The sequence below is a fragment of the Triticum dicoccoides genome, unplaced genomic scaffold (genome assembly GCF_002162155.2).
Source record: "Triticum dicoccoides isolate Atlit2015 ecotype Zavitan unplaced genomic scaffold, WEW_v2.0 scaffold4092, whole genome shotgun sequence".
Taxonomy (NCBI): domain Eukaryota; kingdom Viridiplantae; phylum Streptophyta; class Magnoliopsida; order Poales; family Poaceae; genus Triticum; species Triticum dicoccoides.
Genome location: NW_021270137.1, coordinates 4,224 through 31,839, shown reverse-complemented (window position 1 = coordinate 31,839; position 27,616 = coordinate 4,224). Strand labels below are relative to the sequence as shown.

Here is a 27,616-nt window from a genome sequence, read left to right as displayed (position 1 = left end):
GCGTGCACTGGTGCGGTTGAGAGGGAGGGGTGGAAACCGTGTTAAACTCATCTCCGTAGTTGAGAGGGAGCGGCCAAAGCAATGTACAATCGTCTTTGTAGTGGAGCTGGGAGGCACAAGGATAAGGGACGAAGACGGGGGTAACATGTCAGATGCGATCATACCAGCACTAAAGCACTGGATCCCATCAGTACTCCGAAGTTAAGCGTGCTTGGGCGAGAGTAGTACTAGGATGGGTGTCCTCCTGGGAAGTCCTCGTGTTGCATTCCCTTTTTAATTTTTTTTGCGCCGCTTGCAAAACAAAACACACGTGTAAGTAATATATTTACCGTGTTTTATTATTTTGCACGAGTGCGGTAAGTTATAGGTGGGTGCTCACGATTCACGGGTCCAGCGTCGGCGTTGTGGCGCGGCAAGCGTGCGCTGGTGCGGTTGAGAGGGAGGGGTGAAAACCGCGTTAAACTCGTCTCCGTAGTTGAGAGGGAGCGGCCAAAGCAATGTACAATCGTCTTTGTATTGGAGCTGTGAGGGGCAAGGATAAGGGACGAAGACGGGGGTAACATGTCGGATGCGATCATACCAGCTCTAAAGCACCGGATCCCATCAGAACTCCGAAGTTAAGTGTGCTTGGGCGAGAGTAGTACTAGGATGGGTGACCTCCTGGGAAGTCCTCGTGTTGCATTCCCTTTTTAATTTTTTTTGCGCCGCTTGCAAAACAAAACGCACGTGTAAGTAATATATTTACCGTGTTTTATTATTTTGCATGAGTGCGGTAAGTTATAGCGGGGTGCTCACGATTCACGAGTCTAGCGGCGGCGTTGTGGCGCGGCAAGCGTGCACTGGTGCGGTTGAGAGGGAGGGGTGGAAACCTCGTTAAACTCGTCTCCGTAGTTGAGAGGGAGCGGCCAAAGCAATGTACAATCGTCTTTGTAGTGGAGCTGGGAGGGGCAAGGATAAGGGACGTAGACGGGGGTAACATGTTGGATGCGATCATACCAGCACTAAACCACCGGATCCCATCAGAACTCTAAAGTTAAGCGTGCTTGGGCGAGAGTAGTACTAGGATGGGTGACCTCCTGGGAAGTCCTCGTGTTGCATTCCCTCTTTAATTTTTTTTGCACCGCTTGCAAAACAAAAAGCACGTGTAAGTAATATATTTACCGTGTTTTATTATTTTGCACGAGTGCGGTAAGTTATAGCTGGGTGCTCATGATTCACGAGTCTAGCGGCGGCGTTGTGGCGCGGCAAGCGTGCACTGGTGCGGTTGAGAGGGAGGGGTGGAAACCGCGTTAAACTCGGCTCCGTAGTTGAGAGGGAGCGGCCAAAGCAATGTACAATCGTCTTTGTAGTGGAGCTGGGAGGGGCAAGGATAAGGGACGAAGACGGGGGGTAACATGTCGGATGCGATCATACCAGCACTAAAGCACTGGATCCCATCAGAACTCCGAAGTTAAGTGTGCTTGGACGAGAGTAGTACTAGGATGGGTGACCTCCTGGGAAGTCCTCGTGTTGCATTCCCTTTTTAATTTTTTTTGCGCCGCTTGCAAAACAAAACGCACGTGTAAGTAATATATTTACCGTGTTTTATTATTTTGCACGAGTGCGGTAAGTTATAGCTGGGTGCTCATGATTCACGAGTCTAGCGGCGGTGTTGTGGCGCGGCAAGCGTGCAATGGTGTGGTTGAGAGGGAGGGGTGGAAACCGCGTTAAACTCGTCTCCGTAGTTGAGAGGGAGCAGCCAAAGCAATGTACAATCGTCTTTGTAGTGGAGCTGGGAGGGGAAAGGATAAGGGACGAAGACGGGGGTAACATGTCGGATGCGATCATACCAGCACTAAAGCACCGGATCCCATCAGAACTCCAAAGTTAACTGTGCTTGTGTGAGAGTAGTACTAGGATGGGTGACCTCCTGGGAAGTCCTCGTGTTGCATTCCCTTTTTAATTTTTTTTGCGCCATTTGCAAAACAAAACGCACGTGTACGTAATATATTTACCGTGTTTTATTATTTTACACGAGTGCGGTAAGTTATAGCTGGGTGCTCATGATTCACGAGTCTAGCGGCGGTGTTGTGGCGCGGCAAGCGTGCAATGGTGCGGTTGAGAGGGAGGGGTGGAAACCGCGTTAAACTCGTCTCCGTAGTTGAGAGGGAGCAGCCAAAGCAATGTACAATCGTCTTTGTAGTGGAGCTGGGGGGGCAAGGATAAGGGACACAGACGGGGGTAACATGTCGGATGTGATCATACCAGCACTAAAGCATCGGATCCCATCAGAACTCCAAAGTTAAGCGTGCTTGGGCGAGAGTAGTACTAGGATGGGTGACCTCCTGGGAAGTCCTCGTGTTGCATTCCCTTTTTAATTTTTTTGCGCCGCTTGCAAAACAAAACGCACGTGTAAGTAATATATTTACCGTGTTTATTATTTTGCACGAGTGCGGTAATTTATAGCTGGGTGCTCATGATTCACGAGTCTAGCGGCAGCATTGTGGTGCGGCAAGCGTGCACTGGTGCGGTTGAGAGGGAGGGGTGGAAACCACGTTAAACTCGTCTCCGTAGTTGAGAGGGAGCGGCCAAAGCAATGTACAATCGTCTTTGTAGTGGAGCTGGGAGGGGCAAGGATAAGGGACAAAGACGGGGGTAACATGTCGGATGTGATCATAGCAGCACTGAAGCACCGGATCCCATCAGAACTCCGAAGTTAAGCGTGCTTGGGCGAGAGTAGTACTAGGATGGGTGACCTCCTGGGAAGTCCACGTGTTGCATTCCCTTTTTAATTTTTTTTGCGCCGCTTGCAAAACAAAACGCACGTGTAAGTAACATATTTACCGTGTTTTATTATTTTGCACGAGTGCGGTAAGTTATAGCTGGGTGCTCACGATTCACGAGTCTAGCGGCAGCATTGTGGCGCGGCAAGCGTGCACTGGTGCGGTTGAGAGGGAGGGGTGGAAACCGTGTTAAACTCATCTCCGTAGTTGAGAGGGAGCGGCCAAAGCAATGTACAATCGTCTTTCTAGTGGAGCTGGGAGGGGCAAGGATAAGGGACGAATACGGGGGTAACATATCAGATGCGATCATACCAGCACTAAAGCACTGGATCCCATCAGAACTTCGAAGTTAAGCGTGCTTGGGCGAGAGTAGTACTAGGATGGGTGTCCTCCTGGGAAGTCCTCGTGTTGCATTCCCTTTTTAATTTTTTTTGCGCCGCTTGCAAAACAAAATGCACGTGTAAGTAATATATTTACCGTGTTTTATTATTTTGCACGAGTGCGGTAAGTTATAGCTGGGTGCTCACGATTCACGAGTCTAGCGGCAGCATTGTGGCGCGGCAAGCGTGCACTGGTGCGGTTGAGAGGGAGGGGTGGAAACCGTGTTAAACTCATCTCCGTAGTTGAGAGGGAGCGGCCAAAGCAATGTACACTCGTCTTTGTAGTGGAGCTGGGAGGGGCAAGGATAAGGGACGAATACGGGGGTAACATGTTGGATGTGATCATACCAGCACTAAAGCACTGGATCCCATCAGAACTCCGAAGTTAAGCGTGCTTGGGCGAGAGTAGTACTAGGATGGGTGTCCTCCTGGGAAGTCCTTGTGTTGCATTCCCTTTTTAATTTTTTTTGTGCCGCTTGCAAAACAAAACGCACGTGTAAGTAATATATTTACCGTGTTTTATTATTTTGCACGAGTGCGGTAAGTTATAGCTGGGTGCTCACGATTCACGAGTCTAGCGGCGGCGTTGTGGCGCGGCAAGGGTGCACTAGTGCGGTTGAGAGGGAGGGGTGGAAACCGCGTTAAACTCGTCTCCGTAGTTGAGAGGGAGCGGCCAAAGCAATGTACAATCGTCTTTGTAGTGGAGCTGGGAGGGGCAAGGATAAGGGACGTAGACGGGGGTAACATGTTGGATGCGATCATACCAGCACTAAACCACCGGATCCCATCAGAACTCCAAAGTTAAGCGTGCTTGGGCGAGAGTAGTACTAGGATGGGTGACCTCCTAGGAAGTCCTCGTGTTGCATTCCCTTTTTAATTTTTTTTGCGCCGCTTGCAAAACAAAACGCACGTGTAAGTAATATATTTACCGTGTTTTATTATTTTGCACGAGTGCGGTAAGTTATAGCTGGGTGCTCACGATTCACGAGTCTAGCGGTGGCGTTGTGGCGCGGCAAGCGTGCACTGGTGCGGTTGAGAGGGAGGGGTGGAAACCGTGTTAAACTCATCTCCGTAGTTGAGAGGGAGCGGCCAAAGCAATGTACAATCGTCTTTGTAGTGGAGCTGGGAGGGGTAAAGATAAGGGACGAAGACGGGGGTACCATGTCGGATGCGATCATACCAGCACTAAAGCACTGGATCCCATCAGAACTCCGAAGTTAAGCGTGCTTGGGCGAGAGTAGTACTAGGATGGGTGTCCTCCTGGGAAGTCCTCGTGTTGCATTCCCTTTTTAATTTTTTTTGCACCGCTTGCAAAACAAAACGCACGTGTAAGTAATATATTTACCGTGTTTTATTATTTTGCACGAGTGCGGTAAGTTATAGCTGGGTGCTCACGATTCACGAGTCTAGCGGCGGCGTTGTGGCGCGGCAAGCGTGCACTGGTGCGGTTGAGAGGGAGGGGTGGAAACCGCGTTAAACTCGTCTCCGTAGTTGAGAGGGAGCGGCCAAAGCAATGTACAATTGTCTTTGTATTGTAGCTGGGAGGGGCAAGGATAAGGGACGTAGACGGGGGTAACATGTTGGATGCGATCATACCAGCACTAAACCACCGGATCCCATCAGGCGAGAGTAGTACTAGGATGGGTGACCTCCTGGGAAGTCCTCGTGTTGCATTCCCTTTTTAATTTTTTTTGCGCCGATTGCAAAACAAAACGCACGTGTAAGTAATATATTTACCGTGTTTTATTATTTTGCACGAGTGCGGTAAGTTATAGCTGGGTGCTCATGATTCATGAGTCTAGCGGCGGCGTTGTGGCGCGGCAAGCGTGCACTGGTGCGGTTGAGAGGGAGGGGTGGAAACCGCGTTAAACTCGGCTCCGTAGTTGAGAGGGAGCGGCCAAAGCAATGTACAATCGTCTTTGTAGTGGAGCTGGGAGGGGCAAGGATAAGGGACGAAGACGGGGGGTAACATGTCGGATGCGATCATACCAGCACTAAAGCAACGGAATCCATCAAAACTCCGAAGTTAAGCGTGCGTGGGCGAGAGTAGTACTAGGATGGGTGACCCCTTGGGAAGTCCTCATGTTGCATTCCCTTTTTAATTTTTTTTGCGCCGCTTGCAAAACAAAACGCACGTGTAAGTAATATATTTACCGTGTTTTATTATTTTGCACGAGTGCGGTAAGTTATAGCTGGGTGCTCACGATTCACGAGTCTAGCGGCGGCGTTGTGGCGCGGCAAGCGTGCACTGGTGCGGTTGAGAGGGAGGGGTGGAAACCGTGTTAAACTCATCTCCGTAGTTGAGAGGGAGCGGCCAAAGCAATGTACAATCGTCTTTGTAGTGGAGCTGGGAGGGGTAAGGATAAGGGACGAAGACGGGGGTACCATGTCAGATGCGATCATACCAGCACTAAAGCACTGGATCCCATCAGAACTCCGAAGTTAAGCGTGCTTGGGCGAGAGTAGTACTAGGATGGGTGTCCTCCTGGGAAGTCCTCGTGTTGCATTCCCTTTTTAATTTTTTTTGCACCGCTTGCAAAACAAAACGCACGTGTAAGTAATATATTTACCGTGTTTTATTATTTTGCATGAGTGCGGTAAGTTATAGCTGGGTGCTCACGATTCACGAGTCTAGCAGCGGCGTTGTGGCGCGGCAAGCGTGCACTGGTGCGGTTGAGAGGGAGGGGTGGAAACCGCGTTAAACTCGTCTCCGTAGTTGAGAGGGAGCGGCCAAAGCAATGTACAATTGTCTTTGTATTGGAGCTGGGAGGGGCAAGGATAAGGGACGTAGATGGGGGTAACATGTTGGATGTGATCATACCAGCACTAAACCACCGGATCCCATCAGAACTCCAATGTTAAGCGTGCTTGGGCGAGAGTAGTACTAGGATGGGTGACCTCCTGGGAAGTCCTCGTGCTGCATTCCCTTTTTAATTTTTTTTGCGCCGCTTGCAAAACAAAACGCACGTGTAAGTAATATATTTACCGTGTTTTATTATTTTGCACGAGTGCGGTAAGTTATAGCTGGGTGCTCACGATTCACGAGTCTAGCGGCGGCGTTGTGGCGCGGCAAGCGTGCACTAGTGCGGTTGAGAGGGAGGGGTGGAAACCGTGTTAAACTCATCTCCGTAGTTGAGAGGGAGCGGCCAAAGCAATTTACAATCGTCTTTGTAGTGGAGCTGGGAGGGGTAAAGATAAGGGACGAAGACGGGGGTACCATGTCGGATGCGATCATACCAGCACTAAAGCACTGGATCCCATCAGAACTCCGAAGTTAAGCGTGCTTGGGCGAGAGTAGTACTAGGATGGGTGTCCTCCTGGGAAGTCCTCGTGTTGCATTCCCTTTTTAATTTTTTTTGCACCGCTTGCAAAACAAAACGCACGTGTAAGTAATATATTTACCGTGTTTTATTATTTTGCACGAGTGCGGTAAGTTATAGCTGGGTGCTCATGATTCACGAGTCTAGCGGCGGCGTTGTGGCGCGGCAAGCGTGCACTGGTGCGGTTGAGAGGGAGGGGTGGAAACCGCGTTAAACTCGTCTCCGTAGTTGAGAGGGAGCGGCCAAAGCAATGTACAATTGTCTTTGTATTGTAGCTGGGAGGGGCAAGGATAAGGGACGTAGACGGGGGTAACATGTTGGATGCGATCATACCAGCACTAAACCACCGGATCCCATCAGGCGAGAGTAGTACTAGGATGGGTGACCTCCTGGGAAGTCCTCGTGTTGCATTCCCTTTTTAATTTTTTTTGCGCCGATTGCAAAACAAAACGCACGTGTAAGTAATATATTTACCGTGTTTTATTACTTTGCACGAGTGCGGTAAGTTATAGCTGGGTGCTCATGATTCACGAGTCTAGCGGCGGCGTTGTGGCGCGGCAAGCGTGCACTGGTGCGGTTGAGAGGGAGGGGTGGAAACCGCGTTAAACTCGGCTCCGTAGTTGAGAGGGAGCGGCCAAAGCAATGTACAATCGTCTTTGTAGTGGAGCTGGGAGGGGCAAGGATAAGGGACGAAGACGGGGGGTAACATGTCGGATGCGATCATACCAGCACTAAAGCAACGGATCCCATCAAAACTCCGAAGTTAAGCGTGCGTGGGCGAGAGTAGTACTAGGATGGGTGACCTCTTGGGAAGTCCTCATGTTGCATTCCCTTTTTAATTTTTTTTGCGCCGCTTGCAAAACAAAACGCACGTGTAAGTAATATATTTACCGTGTTTTATTATTTTGCACGAGTGCGGTAAGTTATAGCTGGGTGCTCACGATTCACGAGTCTAGCGGCGGCGTTGTGGCGCGGCAAGCGTGCACTGGTGCGGTTGAGAGGGAGGGGTGGAAACCGTGTTAAACTCATCTCCGTAGTTGAGAGGGAGCGGCCAAAGCAATGTACAATCATCTTTGTAGTGGAGCTGGGAGGGGTAAGGATAAGGGACGAAGACGGGGGTACCATGTCGGATGCGATCATACCAGCACTAAAGCACTGGATCCCATCAGAACTCCGAAGTTAAGCGTGCTTGGGCGAGAGTAGTACTAGGATGGGTGTCCTCCTGGGAAGTCCTCGTGTTGCATTCCCTTTTTAATTTTTTTTGCACCGCTTGCAAAACAAAACGCACGTGTAAGTAATATATTTACCGTGTTTTATTATTTTGCACGAGTGCGGTAAGTTATAGCTGGGTGCTCACGATTCACGAGTCTAGCGGCGGCATTGTGGCGCAGCAAGCGTGCACTGGTGCGGTTGAGAGGGAGGGGTGGAAACCGCGTTAAACTCGTCTCCGTAGTTGAGAGGGAGCGGCCAAAGCAATGTACAATTGTCTTTGTATTGTAGCTGGGAGGGGCAAGGATAAGGGACGTAGACGGGGGTAACATGTTGGATGCGATCATACCAGCACTAAACCACCGGATCCCTTCAGGCGAGAGTAGTACTAGGATGGGTGACCTCCTGGGAAGTCCTCGTGTTGCATTCCCTTTTTAATTTTTTTTGCGCCGATTGCAAAACAAAACGCACGTGTAAGTAATATATTTACCGTGTTTTATTATTTTGCACGAGTGCGGTAAGTTATAGCTGGGTGCTCATGATTCACGAGTCTAGCGGCGGCGTTGTGGCGCGGCAAGCGTGCACTGGTGCGGTTGAGAGGGAGGGGTGGAAACCGCGTTAAACTCGGCTCCGTAGTTGAGAGGGAGTGGCCAAAGCAATGTACAATCGTCTTTGTAGTGGAGCTGGGAGGGGCAAGGATAAGGGACGAAGACGGGGGGTAACATGTCGGATGCGATCATACCAGCACTAAAGCAACGGATCCCATCAAAACTCCGAAGTTAAGCGTGCGTGGGCGAGAGTAGTACTAGGATGGGTGACCTCTTGGGAAGTCCTCATGTTGCATTCCCTTTTTAATTTTTTTTGCGCCGCTTGCAAAACAAAACGCACGTGTAAGTAATATATTTACCGTGTTTTATTATTTTGCACGAGTGCGGTAAGTTATAGCTGGGTGCTCACGATTCACGAGTCTAGCGGCGGCGTTGTGGCGCGGAAAGCGTGCACTGGTGTGGTTGAGAGGGAGGGGTGGAAACCGTGTTAAACTCATCTTCGTAGTTGAGAGGGAGCGGCCAAAGCAATGTACAATCGTCTTTGTAGTGGAGCTGGGAGGGGTAAGGATAAGGGACGAAGACGGGGGTACCATGTCGGATGCGATCATACCAGCACTAAAGCACTGGATCCCATCAGAACTCCGAAGTTAAGCGTGCTTGGGCGAGAGTAGTACTAGGATGGGTGTCCTCCTGGGAAGTCCTCGTGTTGCATTCCCTTTTTAATTTTTTTTGCACCGCTTGCAAAACAAAACGCACGTGTAAGTAATATATTTACCGTGTTTTATTATTTTGCACGAGTGCGGTAAGTTATAGCTGGGTGCTCACGATTCACGAGTCTAGCAGCGGCGTTGTGGCGCGGCAAGCGTGCACTGGTGCGGTTGAGAGGGAGGGGTGGAAACCGCGTTAAACTCGTCTCCGTAGTTGAGAGGGAGCGGCCAAAGCAATGTACAATTGTCTTTGTATTGGAGCTGGGAGGGGCAAGGATAAGGGACGTAGATGGGGGTAACATGTTGGATGTGATCATACCAGCACTTAACCACCGGATCCCATCAGAACTCCAAAGTTAAGCGTGCTTGGGCGAGAGTAGTACTAGGATGGGTGACCTCCTGGGAAGTCCTCGTGCTGCATTCCCTTTTTAATTTTTTTTGCGCCGCTTGCAAAACAAAACGCACGTGTAAGTAATATATTTACCGTGTTTTATTATTTTGCACGAGTGCGGCAAGTTATAGCTGGGTGCTCACGATTCACGAGTCTAGCGGCGGCGTTGTGGCGCGGCAAGCGTGCACTGGTGCGGTTGAGAGGGAGGGGTGGAAACCGTGTTAAACTCATCTCCGTAGTTGAGAGGGAGCGGCCAAAGCAACATACAATCGTCTTTGTAGTGGAGCTAGGAGGGGCAAGGATAAGGGACGAAGACGGGGGTAACATGTCGGATGCAATCATACCAGCACTAAAGCACTGGATCCCATCAGAACTCCGAAGTTAAGCGTGCTTGGGCGAGAGTAGTACTAGGATGGGTGTCCTCCTGGGAAGTCCTCGTGTTGCATTCCCTTTTTAATTTTTTGCGCCGCTTGCAAAACAAAACGCACGTGTAAGTAATATATTTACCATGTTTTATTATTTTGCACGAGTGCGGTAAGTTATAGCTGGGTGCTCACGATTCACGAGTCTAGCGGCGGCGTTGTGGCGCGGCAAGCGTGCACTGGTGCGGTTGAGAGGGAGGGGTGGAAACCGCGTTAAACTCGTCTCCGTAGTTGAGAGGGAGCGGCCAAAGCAATGTACAATCGTCTTTGTAGTGGAGCTGGGAGGGGCAAGGATAAGGGACGTAGACGGGGGTAACATGTTGGATGCGATCATACCAGCACTAAACCACAGGATCCCATCAAAACTCCAAAGTTAAGCGTGCTTGGGCGAGAGTAGTACTAGGATGGGTGACCTCCTGGGAAGTCCTCGTGTTGCATTCCCTTTTTAATTTTTTTTGCGCCGCTTGCAAAACAAAACACACGTGTAAGTAATATATTTACCGTGTTTTATTATTTTGCACGAGTGCGGTAAGTTATAGCTGGGTGCTCACGATTCACGAGTCTAGCGGCGGCGTTGTGGCGCGGCAAGCGTGCACTGGTGCGGTTGAGAGGGAGGGGTGGAAACCGTGTTAAACTCATCTCCGTAGTTGAGAGGGAGCGGCCAAAGCAATGTACAATCGTCTTTGTAGTGGAGCTGGGAGAGGTAAGGATAATAGACGAAGACGGGGGTACCATGTCGGATGCGATCATACCAGCACTAAAGCACTGGATCCCATCAGAACTCCGAAGTTAAGCGTGCTTGGGCGAGAGTAGTACTAGGATGGGTGTCCTCCTGGGAAGTCCTCGTGTTGCATTCCCTTTTTAATTTTTTTTGCACCGCTTGCAAAACAAAACGCACGTGTAAGTAATATATTTACCGTGTTTTATTATTTTGCACGAGTGCGGTAAGTTATAGCTGGGTGCTCACGATTCACGAGTCTAGCGGCGGCGTTGTGGCGCGGCAAGCGTGCACTGGTGCGGTTGAGAGGGAGGGGTGGAAACTGCGTTAAACTCGTCTCCGTAGTTGAGAGGGAGCGGCCAAAGCAATGCACAATTGTCTTTGTATTAGAGCTGGGAGGGGCAAGGATAAGGGACGTAGACGGGGGTAACATGTTGGATGTGATCATACCAGCACTAAACCACCGGATCCCATCAGAACTCCAAAGTAAAGCGTGCTTGGGCGAGAGTAGTACTAGGATCGGTGACCTCCTGGGAAGTCCTCGTGCTGCATTCCCTTTTTAATTTTTTTTGCGCCGCTTGCAAAACAAAACGCACGTGTAAGTAATATATTTACCGTGTTTTATTATTTTGCACGAGTGCGGTAAGTTATAGCTGGGTGCTCATGATTCACGAGTCTAGCGGCGGCGTTGTGGCGCGGCAAGCGTGCACTGGTGCGGTTGAGAGGGAGGGGTGGAAAACGCGTTAGACTCGGCTCCGTAGTTGAGAGGGAGCGGCCAAAGCAATGTACAATCGTCTTTGTAGTGGAGCTGGGAGGGGCAAGGATAAGGGACGAAGACGGGGGGTAACATGTCGGTTGCGATCATACCAGCACTAAAGCACTGGATCCCATCAGAACTCCGAAGTTAAGCGTGCTTGGGCGAGAGTAGTACTAGGATGGGTGACCTCCTGGGAAGTTCTCGTGTTGCATTCCCTTTTTAATTTTTTTTGCGCCGCTTGCAAAACAAAACGCACGTGTAAGTAATATATTTACCGGGTTTTATTATTTTGCACGAGTGCGGTAAGTCATAGCTGGGTGCTCACGATTCACGAGTCTAGCGGCGGCGTTGTGGCGCGGCAAGCGTGCACTGGTGCGGTTGAGAGGGAGGGGTGGAAACCGCGTTAAACTCATCTCCGTAGTTGAGAGGGAGCGGCCAAAGCAATGTACAATCGTCTTTGTAGTGGAGTTGGGAGGGGCAAGGATAAGGGACGAAGACGGGGGTAACATGTCGGATGCGATCATACCAGCACTAAAGCACTGGATCCCATCAGAACTCCGAAGTTAAGCGTGCTTGGGCGAGAGTAGTACTAGGATGGGTGTCCTCCTGGGAAGTCCTCGTGTTGCATTCCCTTTTTAAATTTTTTTTGCGCCGCTTGCAAAACAAAACGCACGTGTAAGTAATATATTTACCGTGTTTTATTATTTTGCATGAGTGCGATAAGTTATAGCTGGGTGCTCACGATTCACGAGTCTAGCGGCGGCGTTGTGGCACGGCAAGCGTGCAATGGTGCGGTTGAGAGGGAGGGGTGGAAACCGCGTTAAACTCGTCTCCGTACTTGAGAGGGAGCGGCCAAAGCAATGTACAATCGTCTTTGTAGTGGAGCTGGGAGGGAAAAGGATAAGGGACGAAGACGGGGGTAACATGTCAGATGCGATCATACCAGCACTAAAGCATCGGATCCCATCAGAACTCCAAAGTTAAGCGTGCTTGGGCGAGAGTAGTACTAGGATGGGTGACCTCCTGGGAAGTCCTCGTGTTGCGTTCCCTTTTTAATTTTTTTTGCGCCGCTTGCAAACAAAACGCACGTGTAAGTAATATATTTACCGTGTTTTCTTATTTTGCACGAGTGCGGTAAGTTATAACTGGGTGCTCACGATTCACGAGTCTAGCGGCGGCGTTGTGGCGCGGCAAGCGTGCACTGGTGCGGTTGAGAGGGAGGGGTGGAAACCGTGTTAAACTCGTCTCCGTAGTTGAGAGGGAGCGGCCAAAGCAATGTACAATCGTCTTTGTAGTGGAGCTGGGAGGGGCAAGGATAAGGGACGAAGACGAGGGTAACATGTCGGATGCGATCATACTCGCACTAAAGCACCGGATCCCATCAGAACTCCGAAGTTAAGAGTGCTTGGGCGAGAGTAGTACTAGGATGGGTGACCTCCTGGGAAGTCCTCGTGTTGCATTCCCTTTTTAATTTTTTTTGCGCCGCTTGCAAAACAAAACGCATGTGTAAGTAATATATTTACCGTGTTTTATTATTTTGCACGAGTGCGGTAATTTACAGCTGGGTGCTCACGATTCACGAGTCTCCCGGCGGCATTGTGGCGCGGCAAGCGTGCACTGGTGCGGTTGAGAGGGAGGGGTGGAAACCGCGTTAAACTCATCTCCGTAGTTGAGAGGGAGCGGCCAAAGCAATGTACAATCGTCTTTGTAGTGGAGCTGGGAGGGGCAAGGATAAGGGACGAAGACGGGGGTAACATGTCGGATGCGATCATACCAGCACTAAAGCACCGGATCCCATCAGAACTCCGAAGTTAAGCGTGCTTGGGCGAGAGTAGTACTAGGATGGGTGTCCTCCTGGGAAGTCCTCGTGTTGCATTCCCTTTTTAATTTTTTTTGCGCCACTTGCAAAACAAAACACACGTGTAAGTAATATATTTACCGTGTTTTATTATTTTGCACGAGTGCGGTAAGTTATAGATGGGTGCTCATGATTCACGAATCTAGCGGCGGCGTTGTGGCGCGGCAAGCGTGCACTGGTGCGGTTGAGAGGGAGGGGTGGAAACCGCGTTAAACTCGGCTCCGTAGTTGAGAGGGAGCAGCCAAAGCAATGTACAATCGTCTTTGTAGTGGAGCTGGGAGGGGCAAGGATAAGGGACGAAGACCGGGGTAACATGTTCGATGCGATCATACCAGCACTAAAGCACCGGATCCCATCAGAACTCCGAAGTTAAGCGTGCTTGGGCGAGAGTAGTACTAGGATGGGTGACCTCCTGGGAAGTCCTCGTGTTGCATTACCTTTTTAATTTTTTTCGCGCCGCTTGCAAAACAAAACGCACGTGTAAGTAATATATTTACCGTGTTTTATTATTTTGCACGAGTGCGGTAAGTCATAGCTGGGTGCTCACGATTCACGGGTCCAGCGTCGGCGTTGTGGCGCGGCAAGCGTGCACTGGTGCGGTTGAGAGGGAGGGGTGGAAACCGCGTTCAACTCGTCTCCGTAGTTGAGAGGGAGCGGCCAAAGCAATGTACAATCGTCTTTGTAGTGGAGCTGGGAGGGGCAAGGATAAGGGACGAAGACCGGGGTAACATGTCGGATGCGATCATACCAGCACTAAAGCACCGGATCCCATCAGAACTTCGAAGTTAAGCGTGCTTGGGCGAGAGTAGTACTAGGATGGGTGACCTCTTGGGAAGTCCTCGTGTTGCATTCCCTTTTTAATTTTTTTCGCGCCGCTTGCAAAACAAAACGCACGTGTAAGTAATATATTTACCGTGTTTTATTATTTTGCACGAGTGCGGTAAGTCATAGCTGGGTGCTCACGATTCACGGGTCCAGCGTCGGCGTTGTGGCGCGGCAAGCGTGCACTGGTGCGGTTGAGAGGGAGGGGTGGAAACCGCGTTAAACTCGTCTTCGTAGTTGAGAGGGAGCGGCCAAAGCAATGTACAATCGTCTTTGTAGTGGAGCTGGGAGGGGCAAGGATAAGGGACGAAGACCGGGGTAACATGTCGGATGTGATCATACCAGCACTAAAGCACCGGATCCCATCAGAACTCCGAAGTTAAGCGTGCTTGGGCGAGAGTAGTACTAGGATGGGTGACCTCCTGGGAAGTCCTCGTGTTGCATTCCCTTTTTAAATTTTTTTGCGCCGCTTGCAAAACAAAACGCACGTGTAAGTAATATATTTACCGTGTTTTATTATTTTGCACGAGTGCGGTAAGTCATAGCTGGGTGCTCACGATTCACGGGTCCAGCGTCGGCGTTGTGGCGCGGCAAGCGTGCACTGGTGCGGTTGAGAGGGAGGGGTGGAAACCGCGTTAAACTCGTCTCCGTAGTTGAGAGGGAGCGGCCAAAGCAATGTACAATCGTCTTTGTAGTGGAGCTGGGAGGGGCAAGGATAAGGGACGAAGATGGGGGTAACATGTCGGATGCGATCATACCAGCACTAAAGCACCGGATCCCATCAGAACTCCGAAGTTAAGCGTGCTTGGGCGAGAGTAGTACTAGGATGGGTGACCTCCTGGGAAGTCCTCGTGTTGCATTCCCTTTTTAATTTTTTTTGCGCCGATTGCAAAACAAAACGCACGTGTAAGTAATATATTTACTGTGTTTTATTATTTTGCACGAGTGCGGTAAGTCATAGCTGGGTGCTCACGATTCACGGGTCCAGCGTCGGCGTTGTGGCGCGGCAAGCGTGCACTGGTGCGGTTGAGAGGGAGGGGTGGAAACCGCGTTAAACTCGTCTCCGTAGTTGAGAGGGAGCGGCCAAAGCAATGTACAATCGTCTTTGTAGTGGAGCTGGGAGGGGCAAGGATAAGGGACGAAGACCGGGGTAACATGTCGGATGCGATCATACCAGCACTAAAGCACCGGATCCCATCAGAACTCCGAAGTTAAGCGTGCTTGGGTGAGAGTAGTACTAGGATGGGTGACCTCCTGGGAAGTCCTCGTGTTGCATTCCCTTTTTAATTTTTTTCGCGCCGCTTGCAAAACAAAACGCACGTGTAAGTAATATATTTACCGTGTTTTATTATTTTGCACGAGTGCGGTAAGTCATAGCTGGGTGCTCACGTTTCACGGGTCCAGCGTCGGCGTTGTGGCGCGGCAAGCGTGCACTGGTGCGGTTGAGAGGAAGGGGTGGAAACCGCGTTAAACTCGTCTCCGTAGTTGAGAGGGAGCGGCCAAAGCAATGTACAATCGTCTTTGTAGTGGAGCTGGGAGGGGCAAGGATAAGGGACGAAGACCGGGGTAACATGTCGGATGCGATCATACCAGCACTAAAGCACCGGATCCCATCAGAACTCCGAAGTTAAGCGTGCTTGGGCGAGAGTAGTACTAGGATGGGTGACGTCCTGGGAAGTCCTCGTTTTGCATTCCCTTTTTAATTTTTTTCGCGCCGCTTGCAAAACAAAACGCACGTGTAAGTAATATATTTACCGTGTTTTATTATTTTGCACGAGTGCGGTAAGTCATAGCTGGGTGCTCACGATTCACGGGTCCAGCGTCGGCGTTGTGGCGCGGCAAGCGTGCACTGGTGCGGTTGAGAGGGAGGGGTGGAAACCGCGTTAAACTCGTCTCCGTAGTTGAGAGGGAGCGGCCAAAGCAATGTACAATCGTCTTTGTAGAGGAGCTGGGAGGGGCAAGGATAAGGGACGAAGACCGGGGTAACATGTCGGATGCGATCATACCAGCACTAAAGCACCGGATCCCATCAGAACTCCGAAGTTAAGCGTGCTTGGGCGAGAGTAGTACTAGGATGGGTGACCTCCTGGGAAGTCCTCGTGTTGCATTCTCTTTTTAATTTTTTTCGCGCCGCTTGCAAAACAAAACGCACGTGTAAGTAATATATTTACCGTGTTTTATTATTTTGCACGAGTGCGGTAAGTCATAGCTGGGTGCTCACGATTCATGGGTCCAGCGTCGGCGTTGTGGCGCGGCAAGCGTGCACTGGTGCGGTTGAGAGGGAGGGGTAGAAACCGCGTTAAACTCGTCTCCGTAGTTGAGAGGGAGCGGCCAGAGCAATGTACAATCGTCTTTGTAGTGGAGCTGGGAGGGGCAAGGATAAGGGACGAAGACCGGGGTAACATGTCGGATGCGATCATACCAGCACTAAAGCATCGGATCACATCAGAACTCCGAAGTTAAGCGTGCTTGTGCAGAGTAGTACTAGGATGGGTGACCTCCTGGGAAGTCCTCGTGTTGCATTCCCTTTTTAATTTTTTTCGCGCCGCTTGCAAAACAAAACGCACGTGTAAGTAATATATTTACCGTGTTTTATTATTTTGCACGAGTGCGGTAAGTCATAGCTGGGTGCTCACGATTCATGGGTCCAGCGTCGGCGTTGTGGCGCGGCAAGCGTGCACTGGTGCGGTTGAGAGGGAGGGGTGGAAACCGCGTTAAACTCGTCTCCGTAGTTGAGAGGGAGCGGCCAAAGCAATGTACAATCGTCTTTGTAGTGGAGCTGGGAGGGGCAAGGATAAGGGACGAAGACCGAGGTAACATGTCGGATGCGATCATACCAGCACTAAAGCATCGGATCCCATCAGAACTCCGAAGTTAAGCGTGCTTGGGCGAGAGTAGTACTTGGATGGGTGACCTCCTGGGAAGTCCTCGTGTTGCATTCCCTTTTTAATTTTTTTCGCGCCGCTTGCAAAACAAAACGCACGTGTAAGTAATATATTTACCGTGTTTTATTATTTTGCACGAGTGCGGTAAGTCATAGCTGGGTGCTCACGATTCACGGGTCCAGCGTCGGCGTTGTGGCGCGGCAAGCGTGCACTGGTGCGGTTGAGAGGGAGGGGTGGAAACCGCGTTAAACTCGTCTCCGTAGTTGAGAGGGAGCGGCCAAAGCAATGTACAATCGTCTTTGTAGTGGAGCTGGGAGGGGCAAGGATAAGGGACGAAGACCGGGGTAACATGTCGGATGCGATCATACCAGCACTAAAGCACCGGATCCCATTAGAACTACGAAGTTAAGCGTGCTTGGGCGAGAGTAGTACTAGGATGGGTGACCTCCTGGGAAGTCCTCGTGTTGCATTCCCTTTTTAATTTTTTTCGCGCCGCTTGCAAAACAAAACGCACGTGTAAGTAATATATTTACCGTGTTTTATTATTTTGCACGAGTGCGGTAAGTCATAGCTGGGTGCTCACGATTCACGGGTCCAGTGTCGGCGTTGTGGCGCGGCAAGCGTGCACTGGTGCGGTTGAGAGGGAGGGGTAGAAACCGCGTTAAACTCGTCTCCGTAGTTGAGAGGGAGCGGCCAAAGCAATGTACAATCGTCTTTGTAGTGGAGCTGGGAGGGGCAAGGATAAGGGACGAAGACCGGGGTAACATGTCGGATGCGATCATACCAGCACTAAAGCACCGGATCCCATCAGAACTCCGAAGTTAAGCGTGCTTGGGCGAGAGTAGTACTAGGATGGGTGACCTCCTGGGAAGTCCTCGTGTTGCATTCCTTTTTTAATTTTTTTCGCGCCGCTTGCAAAACAAAACGCACGTGTAAGTAATATATTTACCGTGTTTTATTATTTTGCACGAGTGCGGTAAGTCATAGCTGGGTGCTCACGATTCACGGGTCCAGCGTCGGCGTTGTGGCGCGGCAAGCGTGCACTGGTGCGGTTGAGAGGGAGGGGTGGAAACCGCGTTAAACTCGTCTCCGTAGTTGAGAGGGAGCGGCCAAAGCAATGTACAATCGTCTTTGTAGTGGAGCTGGGAGGGGCAAGGATAAGGGACGAAGACCGGGGTAACATGTCGGATGCGATCATACCAGCACTAAAGCACCGGATCCCATCAGAACTCCGAAGTTAAGTGTGCTTGGGCGAGAGTAGTACTAGGATGGGTGACCTCCTGGGAAGTCCTCGTGTTGCATTCCCTTTTTAATTTTTTTCGCGCCGCTTGCAAAACAAAACGCACGTGTAAGTAATATATTTACTGTGTTTTATTATTTTGCACGAGTGCGGTAAGTCATAGCTGGGTGCTCACGATTCACGGGTCCAGCGTCGGCGTTGTGGCGCGGCAAGCGTGCACTGGTGCGGTTGAGAGGGAGGGGTGGAAACCGCGTTAAACTCGTCTCCGTAGTTGAGAGGGAGCGGCCAAAGCAATGTACAATCGTCTTTGTAGTGGAGCTGGGAGGGGCAAGGATAAGGGACGAAGACCGGGGTAACATGTCGGATGCGATCATACCAGCACTAAAGCACCGGATCCCATCAGAACTCCGAAGTTAAGCGTGCTTGGGTGAGAGTAGTACTAGGATGGGTGACCTCCTGGGAAGTCCTCGTGTTGCATTCCCTTTTTAATTTTTTTTGCGCCGCTTGCAAAACAAAACGCACGTGTAAGTAATATATTTACCGTGTTTTATTATTTTGCACGAGTGCGGTAAGTCATAGCTGGGTGCTCACGATTCACGGGTCCAGCGTCGGTGTTGTGGCGCGGCAAGCGTGCACTGGTGCGGTTGAGAGGGAGGGGTGGAAACCGCGTTAAACTCGTCTCCGTAGTTGAGAGGGAGCGGCCAAAGCAATGTACAATCGTCTTTGTAGTGGAGCTGGGAGGGGCAAGGATAAGGGACGAAGACCGGGGTAACATGTCGGATGCGACCATACCAGCACTAAAGCACCGGATCCCATCAGAACTCCGAAGTTAAGCGTGCTTGGGCGAGAGTTGTACTAGGATGGGTGACCTCCTGCGAAGTCCTCGTGTTGCATTCCCTTTTTAATTTTTTTCGCGCCGCTTGCAAAACAAAACGCACGTGTAAGTAATATATTTACCGTGTTTTATTATTTTGCACGAGTGCGGCAAGTCATAGCTGGGTGCTCACGATTCACGGGTCCAGCATCGGCGTTGTGGCGCGGCAAGCGTGCACTGGTGCGGTTGAGAGGGAGGGGTGGAAACCGCGTTAAACTCGTCTCCGTAGTTGAGAGGGAGCGGCCAAAGCAATGTACAATCGTCTTTGTAGTGGAGCTGGGAGGGGCAAGGATAAGGGACGAAGACCGGGGTAACATGTCGGATGCGATCATACCAGCACTAAAGCACCGGATCCCATCAGAACTCCGAAGTTAAGCGTGCTTGGGCGAGAGTAGTACTAGGATGGGTGACCTCCTGGGAAGTCCTCGTGTTGCATTCCCTTTTTAATTTTTTTCGCGCCGCTTGCAAAACAAAACGCACGTGTAAGTAATATATTTACCGTGTTTTATTATTTTGCACGAGTGCGGTAAGTCATAGCTGGGTGCTCACGATTCACGGGTCCAGCGTCGGCGTTGTGGCGCGGCAAGCGTGCACTGGTGCGGTTGAGAGGGAGGGGTGGAAACCGCGTTAAACTCATCTCCGTAGTTGAGAGGGAGCGGCCAAAGCAATGTACAATCGTCTTTGTAGTGGAGCTGGGAGGGGCAAGGATAAGGGACGAAGACCGGGGTAACATATCGGATGCGATCATACCAGCACTAAAGCACCGGATCCCATCAGAACTCCGAAGTTAAGCGTGCTTGGGCGAGAGTAGTACTAGGATGGGTGACCTCCTGGGAAGTCCTCGTGTTGCATTCCCTTTTTAATTTTTTTCGCGCCGCTTGCAAAACAAAACGCACGTGTAAGTAATATATTTACCGTGTTTTATTATTTTGCACGAGTGCGGTAAGTCATAGCTGGGTGCTCACGATTCACGGGTCCAGCGTCGGCGTTGTGGCGCGGCAAGCGTGCACTGGTGCGGTTGAGAGGGAGGGGTGGAAACCGCGTTAAACTCGTCTCCGTAGTTGAGAGGGAGCGGCCAAAGCAATGTACAATCGTCTTTGTAGTGGAGCTGGGAGGGGCAAGGATAAGGGACGAAGACCGGGGTAACATGTCGGATGCGATCATACCAGCAACTAAGCATCGGATCCCATCAGAACTCCGAAGTTAAGCGTGCTTGGGCGAGAGTAGTACTAGGATGGGTGACCTCCTGGGAAGTCCTCGTGTTGCATTCCCTTTTTAATTTTTTTCGCGCCGCTTGCAAAACAAAACGCACGTGTAAGTAATATATTTACCGTGTTTTATTATTTTGCACGAGTGCGGTAAGTCATAGCTGGGTGCTCACGATTCACGGGTCCAGCGTCGGCGTTGTGGCGCGGCAAGCGTGCACTGGTGCGGTTGAGAGGGAGGGGTGGAAACCGCGTTAAACTCGTCTCCGTAGTTGAGAGGGAGCGGCCAAAGCAATGTACAATCGTCTTTGTAGTGGAGCTGGGAGGGGCAAGGATAAGGGACGAAGACCGGGGTAACATGTCGGATGCGATCATACCAGCACTAAAGCACCGGATCCCATCAGAACTCCGAAGTTAAGCGTGCTTGGGCGAGAGTAGTACTAGGATGGGTGACCTGCTGGGAAGTCCTCGTGTTGCATTCCCTTTTTAATTTTTTTCGCGCCGCTTGCAAAACAAAACGCACGTGTAAGTAATATATTTACCGTGTTTTATTATTTTGCACGAGTGCGGTAAGTCATAGCTGGGTGCTCACGATTCACGGGTCCAGCGTCGGCGTTGTGGCGCGGCAAGCGTGCACTGGTGCGGTTGAGAGGGAGGGGTGGAAACCGCGTTAAACTCGTCTCCGTAGTTGAGAGGGAGCGGCCAAAGCAATGTACAATCGTCTTTGTAGTGGAGCTGGGAGGGGCAAGGATAAGGGACGAAGACCGGGGTAAAATGTCGGATGCGATCATACCAGCACTAAAGCACCGGATCCCATCAGAACTCCAAAGTTAAGCGTGCTTGGGCGAGAGTAGTACTAGGATGGGTGACCTCCTGGGAAGTCCTCGTGTTGCATTCCCTTTTTAATTTTTTTCGCGCCGCTTGCAAAACAAAACGCACGTGTAAGTAATATATTTACCGTGTTTTATTATTTTGCACGAGTGCGGTAAGTCATAGCTGGGTGCTCACGATTCACGGGTCCAGCGTCGGCGTTGTGGCGCGGCAAGCGTGCACTGGTGCGGTTGAGAGGGAGGGGTGGAAACCGCGTTAAACTCGTCTCCGTAGTTGAGAGGGAGCGACCAAAGCAATGTACAATCGTCTTTGTAGTGGAGCTGGGAGGGGCAAGGATAAGGGACGAAGACCGGGGCAACATGTCGGATGCGATCATACCAGCACTAAAGCACCGGATCCCATCAGAACTCCGAAGTTAAGCGTGCTTGGGCGAGAGTAGTACTAGGATGGGTGACCTCCTGGGAAGTCCTCGTGTTGCATTCCCTTTTTAATTTTTTTCGCGCCGCTTGCAAAACAAAACGCACGTGTAAGTAATATATTTACCGTGTTTTATTATTTTGCACGAGTGCGGTAAGTCATAGCTGGGTGCTCACGATTCACGGGTCCAGCGTCGGCGTTGTGGCGCGGCAAGCGTGCACTGGTGCGGTTGAGAGGGAGGGGTGGAAACCGCGTTAAACTCATCTCCGTAGTTGAGAGGGAGCGGCCAAAGCAATGTACAATCGTCTTTGTAGTGGAGCTGGGAGGGGCAAGGATAAGGGACGAAGACCGGGGTCACATGTCGGATGCGATCATAACAGCACTAAAGCACCGGATCCCATCAAAACTCCGAAGTTAAGCGTGCTTGGGCGAGAGTAGTACTAGGATGGGTGACCTCCTGGGAAGTCCTCGTGTTGCATTCCCTTTTTAATTTTTTTCGCGCAGCTTGCAAAACAAAACGCACGTGTAAGTAATATATTTACCGTGTTTTATTATTTTGCACGAGTGCGGTAAGTCATAGATGGGTGCTCACGATTCACGGGTCCAGCGTCGGCGTTGTGGGGCGGCAAGCGTGCACCGGTGCGGTTGAGAGGGAGGGGTGGAAACCGCGTTAAACTCGTCTCCGTAGTTGAGAGGGAGCGGCCAAAGCAATGTACAATCGTCTTTGTAGTGGAGCTGGGAGGGGCAAGGATAAGGGACGAAGACGGAGGGTAACATGTTGGATGCGATCATACCAGCACTAAAGCACTGGATCCCATCAGAACTCCGAAGTTAAGCGTGCTTGGGCGAGAGTAGTACTAGGATGGGTGACCTCCTGGGAAGTCCTCGTGTTGCATTCCCTTTTTAATTTTTTTCGCGCAGCTTGCAAAACAAAACGCACGTGTAAGTAATATATTTACCGTGTTTTATTATTTTGCACGAGTGCGGTAAGTTATAGATGGGTGCTCACGATTCACGGGTCCAGCGTCGGCGTTGTGGGGCGGCAAGCGTGCACCGGTGCGGTTGAGAGGGAGGGGTGGAAACCGCGTTAAACTCGTCTCCGTAGTTGAGAGGGAGCGGCCAAAGCAATGTACAATCGTCTTTGTAGTGGAGCTGGGAGGGGCAAGGATAAGGGACGAAGACGGAGGGTAACATGTTGGATGCGATCATACCAGCACTAAAGCACTGGATCCCATCAGAACTCCGAAGTTAAGCGTGCTTGGGCGAGAGTAGTACTAGGATGGGTGACCTCCTGGGAAGTCTTCGTGTTGCATTCCCTTTTTAATTTTTTTTGCGCCGCTTGCAAAACAAAACGCACGTGTAAGTAATATATTTACCGTGTTTTATTATTTTGCACGAGTGCGGTAAGTTATAGCTGGGTGCTCACGATTCACGAATCTAGCGGCGGCGTTGTGGCGCGGCAAGCGTGCACTGGTGCGGTTGAGAGGGAGGGGTGGAAACCGTGTTAAACTCATCTCCGTAGTTGAGAGGGAGTGGCCAAAGCAATGTACAATCATCTTTGTAGTGGAGCTGGGAGGGGCAAGGATAAGGGACGAAGACGGGGGTAACATGTCGGATGCGATCATACCAGCACTAAAGCACTGGATCCCATCAGAACTCCGAAGTTAAGCGTGCTTGGGTGAGAGTAGTACTAGGATGGGTGTCCTCCTGGGAAGTCCTCGTGTTGCATTCCCTTTTTAATTTTGTTTGCGTCGCTTGCAAAACAAAACGCACGTGTAAGTAATATATTTACTGTGTTTTATTATTTTGCACGAGTGCGGTAAGTTATAGCTGGGTGCTCACGATTCACGAGTCTAGCGGCGGCGTTGTGGCGCGGCAAGCGTGCACTGGTGCGGTTGAGAGGGAGGGGTGGAAACCGTGTTAAACTCATCTCCGTAGTTGAGAGGGAGCGGCCAAAGCAATGTACAATCGTCTTTGTAGTGGAGTTGGGAGGGGGAAGGATAAGGGACGAAGACGGGGGTAACATGTTGGATGCGATCATACCAGCACTAAAGCACTGGATCCCATCAGAACTCCGAAGTTAAGCGTGCTTGGGCGAGAGTAGTACTAGGATGGGTGTGTCAGGACCCCGACTCGATGCCACATCGATCTAGCATGTAACACCTCATATCGCTTTGCGGCCTCACGCACGGTATCCCCACGGGTGTCGCCTTACCTTTGCCCGGGACCGTTTGCGCATTTTGGCACACGTATATGATGGTGTCGCTAGCATCCATATGATAAAGAGACCGGGCTGACATGGCTAGTCGTAAACCCAAAGTGGCACTCACTTACAGGGACAGGCATCCATGACCCAGCATCGAACGTGTCGGTCATCAACGAGTGAATTCAGGCTGTAGCACTGGGCTAACAGGACTCCGGTGAACCGGGCTGTAGCGGGCTAGCAGGACTCCGGTATTCATCGCGTGACATTTCCCCGAAGGGACAGACACAGGATCGAAGAAGGACACATGCCGGCCTGCCTAAGTGTTCCGGAGCAGTAGCAAGCTACCAGGGCTCAGTGGAAGCACTAGGAGACATTTCCCGGTAAGAGAGGCTACTAAGAATAAACAACTAGATAGTCAGATCCCACACATAGCAATACACATTACACGTACGCATAACATGCAAGTATGTGCTGTACAACATGGCATCACAGCATAGCTCAACAACTCATATAGATAAAGGCTCAGAAGAGCCGTCATAGCATAAATTGCAAACAGGGGTCACAAGACCCATCATACAGAGCATACAAGCAACAAGCGGAAGCATTACATGTCTGGGTACAGACATCTACAAAAGAAAAAGGCTGAAGAGCCTGACTATCTACAACATCCGATCAAGATCGTAGCTGAGGTACTAGCTACTAGTCGAAGTCCACGAGAACACTAGTAAGACCGAAGTCTCCGCTGCAAAAACATAAATAAAGCAACATGAGTACAAAGGTACTCAGCAAGACTTACATCAGATCCTATCGTACATGCATTGGTATCAAGAGGGTAATGTGGGGTTTAGTTGCAGCAAGCCAGCTTTGACTCTGTGGCTATCCTATTCTACGACTACCAGAAACTCTTGAGGTGAAACAACGTACACGAGTCCACTAATCACCACACAATACACTACTATGGATTCATCCCCGTCTCCCTACGAGAAGGCCGTCCATAGCACTCACACTTGTCTTGAGCATTTTATAGTATCCTCTTCAAGTTGTCTATGTACCATGTAAGCATCCAAGAAGTCCATAACCGCGGACCCGGCTATTCGAATAGATCATGTTAACCCTGCAGGGGTGTACTTCTTCACACACGCTCTCGCCACTTACCGCCATGTACACGTCATGTATCTCGGCAACCTTCAAGCGGAAGCCTGGCGAGGGTGTCGGCCACGACCTGACTAACCACACAAGACTCTAGTCCAGGTTTATCGCCTATTCGGGTTCCATCCGCAAGGAGATCCGGCCGGGGTGTCGCTTACGGCCCCAAACGATGTGTACAGGGTTCCCGAGCCCACCAACCGGGTGCCACTCGGTACACCGGGCCACGTGTGCCTAGTTTGTCCCATGCCCACCCTGCCGGGTGCCACTTGGTAGAAAAATAGCACTACCTACAAACACCAGAAACTAGTTGCGACTCCTGGACAGAGATCAAGTTGGTTAATAAGTCGAGAGGGCTTGGAGCGCCCGGAGCCCAATGTGTGGTAGTATCGAGTCATTGGACAACATACACAGAACTCAGGGCTTAAGGACGGTTCCAGTGAGACAACCCACCATGTACTCCTACATGGCCTCTCACCGCTACCTTTACCAAATCGTGTTCACACACTTCACTCTCAGCATCAGAACATATCGTGACACTCCAATTCATTCCCAATGAATCAGACCTGACACAACTCTAAGCAATAGCAGGCATAGCATGGTAGGAACACAACAATGGCTTCAATCAACTCCTACACATGCTAGTGGGTTTCAACTATTTACTGTGGCAATGACAGGTCATGCAGAGGAATGGGTTCAACTACCGCAGCACAAAGTAGCAGATGAATCGTTGTTGTCCTAATGCAATAACTGAGAGCAGGAGCGAGAGAGTAGGGTTTTATCGAAATGAACAAGGGGGTTTGCTTGCCTGGTAAATCAACAAGGGAGGCACTGCTTCACAGACAGGTACTCTGGAACGTCTCCGGAGCAGGACCTATCGAGAAGGAACGGTGCCGGCAATCAAAACACAATCATATGCAACAATATGATACATGAACATGGCATGTAGATGTGATGTTGTTGAGCTAATGCAACTAGTGTTCACTTGGTTTGAAGTCCATTTGAACCAAAGGTTCAAATGCATTTCTAAATTAAGTCTCTTATATATGCCATAATGTGTTTTCCCATATTCAGCATGTATAAGTTTGTTTTTCATGCATGAAACTAGTACAGATGGAAAGATGGCATTTTTCTGATAATTTTTCATATATAAATTATTTCAATCTGAGCTACGGTTGAATTGTTATGAATTTTTGAAGTTTAAATCATTTTCTGGATTTTCTGAATTATTTTAATTCCAGAAAATATATACTGCGCCAGCATGACGTCAGCACGACGTCAGCGGGTCAACGCGGCTGTCCAGGGTCAAACCTGACGTGTGGGTCCCACACGTCAGTGACACTGGGGTTAACCCCGAGTCAAACCCGGGCTGACTAGCTTTGACTAAACCCTGGGCCCACTGGTCAGCGTCAGTAGGTGGGGGATTAGTGACTAATTAGCTAAGCCACGTGAGCCCGCCGGAGTTCTGGCCGGCGGCGACCATTAGCGCGGTGGCGACTCGCCGGACTTGCGTTACAGACGGCGTTTGATCGCGCGAAGACCACCGGGGCGTAGCCCGTCTTCGTCCGCAACCAGGGGAGCTGGTTGGGGGGGCTGCGGCGGCGCCGGAGCTCGCCGGAGCAAGCTTGCGGCGGCGGCCGGGGTTCGGGCGCGAGCGGGATCGGGCTGCGGGGCACGGGGAGGCCACCTGAGGGGCCCGGCGGCACCCTCGTGGCACCAGGAACGCGGAGGGAGGCTTGGTTTGGGCGGAGGCGGGCCGAGACGGCGGCGGCGACATGGACGGCGGCGAGGGGCTTCGGCCGTGGTGGGGAGCGGCGCTACAGCGCGGGAACGGGAGGGAGAAGAGAGGGGAACGGTGGAGGAGCTCACCGCGGATCCAGCGAGCGCGAGGGCGAGGTCGGGGATGCCCGGAAGCTCCCGAATCGACGGCGAGTACCCACGGCGGCCGGAGGCGAGGATGGCGACGGCGATGGCTCCACGGGATGCTCCGTCTTGCTTGGCTCGATGAGGAGGTAGAGGGGGTCGCGGCGGAGCTCGGGGGCTCTACGGAGGGCGAGGGGACGGCGGGGAGCGCGTCGGTGGCGAGCTGCGGCGGCGGCAGTGCTTCGGGTGAGAGGGAGAGAGAGCAGGGGAAGAGGAGGAGGGCGAGGGAGAGTGAGAGCGGTGCGGGGCAGCTGCGTGGCTTCGTCCGGGGCATCGAGGGCGAGAGAAGGAAGCAGGAGGTGGCCAGCAGGGGGGGAGGTGGCGCGCGCGCGTGCCGGCGAGCGTCGGGCACACGCCCTCGTCCTTCTGTCCGAGGAGGGGGACGACAGAAGGCAGCGGGGGTGGGCTGGGCCGCCAGCTGGAGATGGGCCAGGTAAGTGGCCCAGGTAAGTCTCTCTCCCCTTTTCTGTTTTCTTTTCTAATTTTCTGACATTTGTTTGATTTAATAACTATATTAAATCATTTAATTTTATTATGCCAATTTTTGTAGGGGCTAATGGTATTATTCCAGAGCTCTTGTATAATTGGCATAATTTTTGGACCATATCTCATATATATAGAAATATATTTCCAATGCAAATATTTATCGAATTAATCCAAATGGCCAAAATAATTATCCATGAGCTCCTAAAAATATTGTTTTGATTTTTATCTCTGTCCAATATTTTTAGAGGGCATCATGAGCATTTTCTTGGACCCTTTTGGAGAAATTTTTATTTAGGTCATTTTCAAAAATGATTCTGAGGGTTCCACCAATCCTCATTTCAAATTTAAATGAAATTTAAATATGATGCACAAATAGCTAGCTAGTCTAAGTCATACCAGACTAGGGATGTGACAACTCGCCCCCACTTGACAGAATCTCGTCTCGAGATTCAGGGGTCGACGGAAAGAAAGCGGGGTACTCCAGTCGAAGACGATCTTCTTGCTCCCAA

General features: G+C 50.9%; 53 non-coding genes and 1 pseudogene across 53 annotated transcripts; all 54 read left to right on the top strand.

Moving 5' to 3' along the window:
* Positions 1-150: 150 nt before the first annotated feature.
* LOC119346338 lies at positions 151-269 on the top strand. The gene has a single exon (XR_005167605.1). It is a non-coding gene; the product is annotated as a 5S ribosomal RNA (ribosomal RNA).
* Positions 270-566: 297 nt separating this feature from the next.
* Positions 567-685, top strand: LOC119346209. Its single transcript, XR_005167474.1, has one exon. It is a non-coding gene; the product is annotated as a 5S ribosomal RNA (ribosomal RNA).
* A 297-nt stretch (positions 686-982) lies between these two features.
* Positions 983-1,101, top strand: LOC119346282. The gene has a single exon (XR_005167547.1). It is a non-coding gene; the product is annotated as a 5S ribosomal RNA (ribosomal RNA).
* A 298-nt stretch (positions 1,102-1,399) lies between these two features.
* Positions 1,400-1,518, top strand: LOC119346237. Its single transcript, XR_005167505.1, has one exon. It is a non-coding gene; the product is annotated as a 5S ribosomal RNA (ribosomal RNA).
* Positions 1,519-1,815: 297 nt separating this feature from the next.
* LOC119346411 lies at positions 1,816-1,934 on the top strand. Its single transcript, XR_005167683.1, has one exon. It is a non-coding gene; the product is annotated as a 5S ribosomal RNA (ribosomal RNA).
* A 296-nt stretch (positions 1,935-2,230) lies between these two features.
* On the top strand, positions 2,231-2,349 carry LOC119346281. Its single transcript, XR_005167546.1, has one exon. It is a non-coding gene; the product is annotated as a 5S ribosomal RNA (ribosomal RNA).
* A 295-nt stretch (positions 2,350-2,644) lies between these two features.
* Positions 2,645-2,763, top strand: LOC119346251. The gene has a single exon (XR_005167518.1). It is a non-coding gene; the product is annotated as a 5S ribosomal RNA (ribosomal RNA).
* Positions 2,764-3,060: 297 nt separating this feature from the next.
* LOC119346330 lies at positions 3,061-3,179 on the top strand. Its single transcript, XR_005167595.1, has one exon. It is a non-coding gene; the product is annotated as a 5S ribosomal RNA (ribosomal RNA).
* A 297-nt stretch (positions 3,180-3,476) lies between these two features.
* Positions 3,477-3,595, top strand: LOC119346275. Its single transcript, XR_005167541.1, has one exon. It is a non-coding gene; the product is annotated as a 5S ribosomal RNA (ribosomal RNA).
* Positions 3,596-3,892: 297 nt separating this feature from the next.
* Positions 3,893-4,011, top strand: LOC119346273. The gene has a single exon (XR_005167539.1). It is a non-coding gene; the product is annotated as a 5S ribosomal RNA (ribosomal RNA).
* A 297-nt stretch (positions 4,012-4,308) lies between these two features.
* On the top strand, positions 4,309-4,427 carry LOC119346198. The gene has a single exon (XR_005167461.1). It is a non-coding gene; the product is annotated as a 5S ribosomal RNA (ribosomal RNA).
* A 690-nt stretch (positions 4,428-5,117) lies between these two features.
* On the top strand, positions 5,118-5,236 carry LOC119346423. The gene has a single exon (XR_005167697.1). It is a non-coding gene; the product is annotated as a 5S ribosomal RNA (ribosomal RNA).
* Positions 5,237-5,533: 297 nt separating this feature from the next.
* On the top strand, positions 5,534-5,652 carry LOC119346268. Its single transcript, XR_005167534.1, has one exon. It is a non-coding gene; the product is annotated as a 5S ribosomal RNA (ribosomal RNA).
* A 297-nt stretch (positions 5,653-5,949) lies between these two features.
* On the top strand, positions 5,950-6,068 carry LOC119346374. The gene has a single exon (XR_005167644.1). It is a non-coding gene; the product is annotated as a 5S ribosomal RNA (ribosomal RNA).
* Positions 6,069-6,365: 297 nt separating this feature from the next.
* Positions 6,366-6,484, top strand: LOC119346197. The gene has a single exon (XR_005167460.1). It is a non-coding gene; the product is annotated as a 5S ribosomal RNA (ribosomal RNA).
* Positions 6,485-7,174: 690 nt separating this feature from the next.
* On the top strand, positions 7,175-7,293 carry LOC119346417. The gene has a single exon (XR_005167690.1). It is a non-coding gene; the product is annotated as a 5S ribosomal RNA (ribosomal RNA).
* A 297-nt stretch (positions 7,294-7,590) lies between these two features.
* LOC119346196 lies at positions 7,591-7,709 on the top strand. Its single transcript, XR_005167459.1, has one exon. It is a non-coding gene; the product is annotated as a 5S ribosomal RNA (ribosomal RNA).
* Positions 7,710-8,399: 690 nt separating this feature from the next.
* LOC119346416 lies at positions 8,400-8,518 on the top strand. Its single transcript, XR_005167689.1, has one exon. It is a non-coding gene; the product is annotated as a 5S ribosomal RNA (ribosomal RNA).
* A 297-nt stretch (positions 8,519-8,815) lies between these two features.
* LOC119346194 lies at positions 8,816-8,934 on the top strand. The gene has a single exon (XR_005167456.1). It is a non-coding gene; the product is annotated as a 5S ribosomal RNA (ribosomal RNA).
* A 297-nt stretch (positions 8,935-9,231) lies between these two features.
* LOC119346331 lies at positions 9,232-9,350 on the top strand. The gene has a single exon (XR_005167596.1). It is a non-coding gene; the product is annotated as a 5S ribosomal RNA (ribosomal RNA).
* Positions 9,351-9,647: 297 nt separating this feature from the next.
* Positions 9,648-9,766, top strand: LOC119346211. The gene has a single exon (XR_005167477.1). It is a non-coding gene; the product is annotated as a 5S ribosomal RNA (ribosomal RNA).
* Positions 9,767-10,061: 295 nt separating this feature from the next.
* Positions 10,062-10,180, top strand: LOC119346347. The gene has a single exon (XR_005167615.1). It is a non-coding gene; the product is annotated as a 5S ribosomal RNA (ribosomal RNA).
* Positions 10,181-10,477: 297 nt separating this feature from the next.
* On the top strand, positions 10,478-10,596 carry LOC119346193. Its single transcript, XR_005167455.1, has one exon. It is a non-coding gene; the product is annotated as a 5S ribosomal RNA (ribosomal RNA).
* Positions 10,597-10,893: 297 nt separating this feature from the next.
* LOC119346421 lies at positions 10,894-11,012 on the top strand. The gene has a single exon (XR_005167695.1). It is a non-coding gene; the product is annotated as a 5S ribosomal RNA (ribosomal RNA).
* Positions 11,013-11,310: 298 nt separating this feature from the next.
* LOC119346187 lies at positions 11,311-11,429 on the top strand. Its single transcript, XR_005167448.1, has one exon. It is a non-coding gene; the product is annotated as a 5S ribosomal RNA (ribosomal RNA).
* A 297-nt stretch (positions 11,430-11,726) lies between these two features.
* LOC119346192 lies at positions 11,727-11,845 on the top strand. Its single transcript, XR_005167454.1, has one exon. It is a non-coding gene; the product is annotated as a 5S ribosomal RNA (ribosomal RNA).
* Positions 11,846-12,143: 298 nt separating this feature from the next.
* Positions 12,144-12,262, top strand: LOC119346341. The gene has a single exon (XR_005167608.1). It is a non-coding gene; the product is annotated as a 5S ribosomal RNA (ribosomal RNA).
* Positions 12,263-12,558: 296 nt separating this feature from the next.
* LOC119346175 lies at positions 12,559-12,677 on the top strand. The gene has a single exon (XR_005167433.1). It is a non-coding gene; the product is annotated as a 5S ribosomal RNA (ribosomal RNA).
* A 297-nt stretch (positions 12,678-12,974) lies between these two features.
* On the top strand, positions 12,975-13,093 carry LOC119346458. Its single transcript, XR_005167728.1, has one exon. It is a non-coding gene; the product is annotated as a 5S ribosomal RNA (ribosomal RNA).
* Positions 13,094-13,390: 297 nt separating this feature from the next.
* On the top strand, positions 13,391-13,509 carry LOC119346169. The gene has a single exon (XR_005167426.1). It is a non-coding gene; the product is annotated as a 5S ribosomal RNA (ribosomal RNA).
* A 297-nt stretch (positions 13,510-13,806) lies between these two features.
* Positions 13,807-13,925, top strand: LOC119346183. Its single transcript, XR_005167443.1, has one exon. It is a non-coding gene; the product is annotated as a 5S ribosomal RNA (ribosomal RNA).
* Positions 13,926-14,222: 297 nt separating this feature from the next.
* Positions 14,223-14,341, top strand: LOC119346447. Its single transcript, XR_005167718.1, has one exon. It is a non-coding gene; the product is annotated as a 5S ribosomal RNA (ribosomal RNA).
* A 297-nt stretch (positions 14,342-14,638) lies between these two features.
* Positions 14,639-14,757, top strand: LOC119346464. Its single transcript, XR_005167733.1, has one exon. It is a non-coding gene; the product is annotated as a 5S ribosomal RNA (ribosomal RNA).
* A 297-nt stretch (positions 14,758-15,054) lies between these two features.
* LOC119346163 lies at positions 15,055-15,173 on the top strand. Its single transcript, XR_005167419.1, has one exon. It is a non-coding gene; the product is annotated as a 5S ribosomal RNA (ribosomal RNA).
* A 297-nt stretch (positions 15,174-15,470) lies between these two features.
* On the top strand, positions 15,471-15,589 carry LOC119346289. The gene has a single exon (XR_005167554.1). It is a non-coding gene; the product is annotated as a 5S ribosomal RNA (ribosomal RNA).
* A 297-nt stretch (positions 15,590-15,886) lies between these two features.
* LOC119346380 lies at positions 15,887-16,005 on the top strand. Its single transcript, XR_005167650.1, has one exon. It is a non-coding gene; the product is annotated as a 5S ribosomal RNA (ribosomal RNA).
* Positions 16,006-16,302: 297 nt separating this feature from the next.
* Positions 16,303-16,420, top strand: LOC119346433. Its single transcript, XR_005167709.1, has one exon. It is a non-coding gene; the product is annotated as a 5S ribosomal RNA (ribosomal RNA).
* A 297-nt stretch (positions 16,421-16,717) lies between these two features.
* Positions 16,718-16,836, top strand: LOC119346182. Its single transcript, XR_005167442.1, has one exon. It is a non-coding gene; the product is annotated as a 5S ribosomal RNA (ribosomal RNA).
* A 297-nt stretch (positions 16,837-17,133) lies between these two features.
* Positions 17,134-17,252, top strand: LOC119346271. Its single transcript, XR_005167537.1, has one exon. It is a non-coding gene; the product is annotated as a 5S ribosomal RNA (ribosomal RNA).
* Positions 17,253-17,549: 297 nt separating this feature from the next.
* Positions 17,550-17,668, top strand: LOC119346452. Its single transcript, XR_005167721.1, has one exon. It is a non-coding gene; the product is annotated as a 5S ribosomal RNA (ribosomal RNA).
* A 297-nt stretch (positions 17,669-17,965) lies between these two features.
* LOC119346448 lies at positions 17,966-18,084 on the top strand. Its single transcript, XR_005167719.1, has one exon. It is a non-coding gene; the product is annotated as a 5S ribosomal RNA (ribosomal RNA).
* Positions 18,085-18,381: 297 nt separating this feature from the next.
* Positions 18,382-18,500, top strand: LOC119346161. The gene has a single exon (XR_005167417.1). It is a non-coding gene; the product is annotated as a 5S ribosomal RNA (ribosomal RNA).
* Positions 18,501-18,797: 297 nt separating this feature from the next.
* Positions 18,798-18,916, top strand: LOC119346177. The gene has a single exon (XR_005167436.1). It is a non-coding gene; the product is annotated as a 5S ribosomal RNA (ribosomal RNA).
* Positions 18,917-19,213: 297 nt separating this feature from the next.
* On the top strand, positions 19,214-19,332 carry LOC119346386. Its single transcript, XR_005167657.1, has one exon. It is a non-coding gene; the product is annotated as a 5S ribosomal RNA (ribosomal RNA).
* A 297-nt stretch (positions 19,333-19,629) lies between these two features.
* On the top strand, positions 19,630-19,748 carry LOC119346270. Its single transcript, XR_005167536.1, has one exon. It is a non-coding gene; the product is annotated as a 5S ribosomal RNA (ribosomal RNA).
* Positions 19,749-20,045: 297 nt separating this feature from the next.
* Positions 20,046-20,164, top strand: LOC119346321. The gene has a single exon (XR_005167584.1). It is a non-coding gene; the product is annotated as a 5S ribosomal RNA (ribosomal RNA).
* Positions 20,165-20,461: 297 nt separating this feature from the next.
* On the top strand, positions 20,462-20,580 carry LOC119346460. The gene has a single exon (XR_005167730.1). It is a non-coding gene; the product is annotated as a 5S ribosomal RNA (ribosomal RNA).
* A 297-nt stretch (positions 20,581-20,877) lies between these two features.
* On the top strand, positions 20,878-20,996 carry LOC119346469. The gene has a single exon (XR_005167739.1). It is a non-coding gene; the product is annotated as a 5S ribosomal RNA (ribosomal RNA).
* Positions 20,997-21,293: 297 nt separating this feature from the next.
* Positions 21,294-21,412, top strand: LOC119346156. The gene has a single exon (XR_005167411.1). It is a non-coding gene; the product is annotated as a 5S ribosomal RNA (ribosomal RNA).
* Positions 21,413-21,709: 297 nt separating this feature from the next.
* On the top strand, positions 21,710-21,828 carry LOC119346328. The gene has a single exon (XR_005167593.1). It is a non-coding gene; the product is annotated as a 5S ribosomal RNA (ribosomal RNA).
* Positions 21,829-22,126: 298 nt separating this feature from the next.
* LOC119346457 lies at positions 22,127-22,245 on the top strand. Its single transcript, XR_005167727.1, has one exon. It is a non-coding gene; the product is annotated as a 5S ribosomal RNA (ribosomal RNA).
* Positions 22,246-22,543: 298 nt separating this feature from the next.
* On the top strand, positions 22,544-22,662 carry LOC119346215. Its single transcript, XR_005167481.1, has one exon. It is a non-coding gene; the product is annotated as a 5S ribosomal RNA (ribosomal RNA).
* A 297-nt stretch (positions 22,663-22,959) lies between these two features.
* LOC119346277 lies at positions 22,960-23,078 on the top strand. The gene has a single exon (XR_005167543.1). It is a non-coding gene; the product is annotated as a 5S ribosomal RNA (ribosomal RNA).
* A 297-nt stretch (positions 23,079-23,375) lies between these two features.
* Positions 23,376-23,488, top strand: LOC119346444 (annotated as a pseudogene).
* The last annotated feature ends 4,128 nt before the right edge of the window (positions 23,489-27,616 follow it).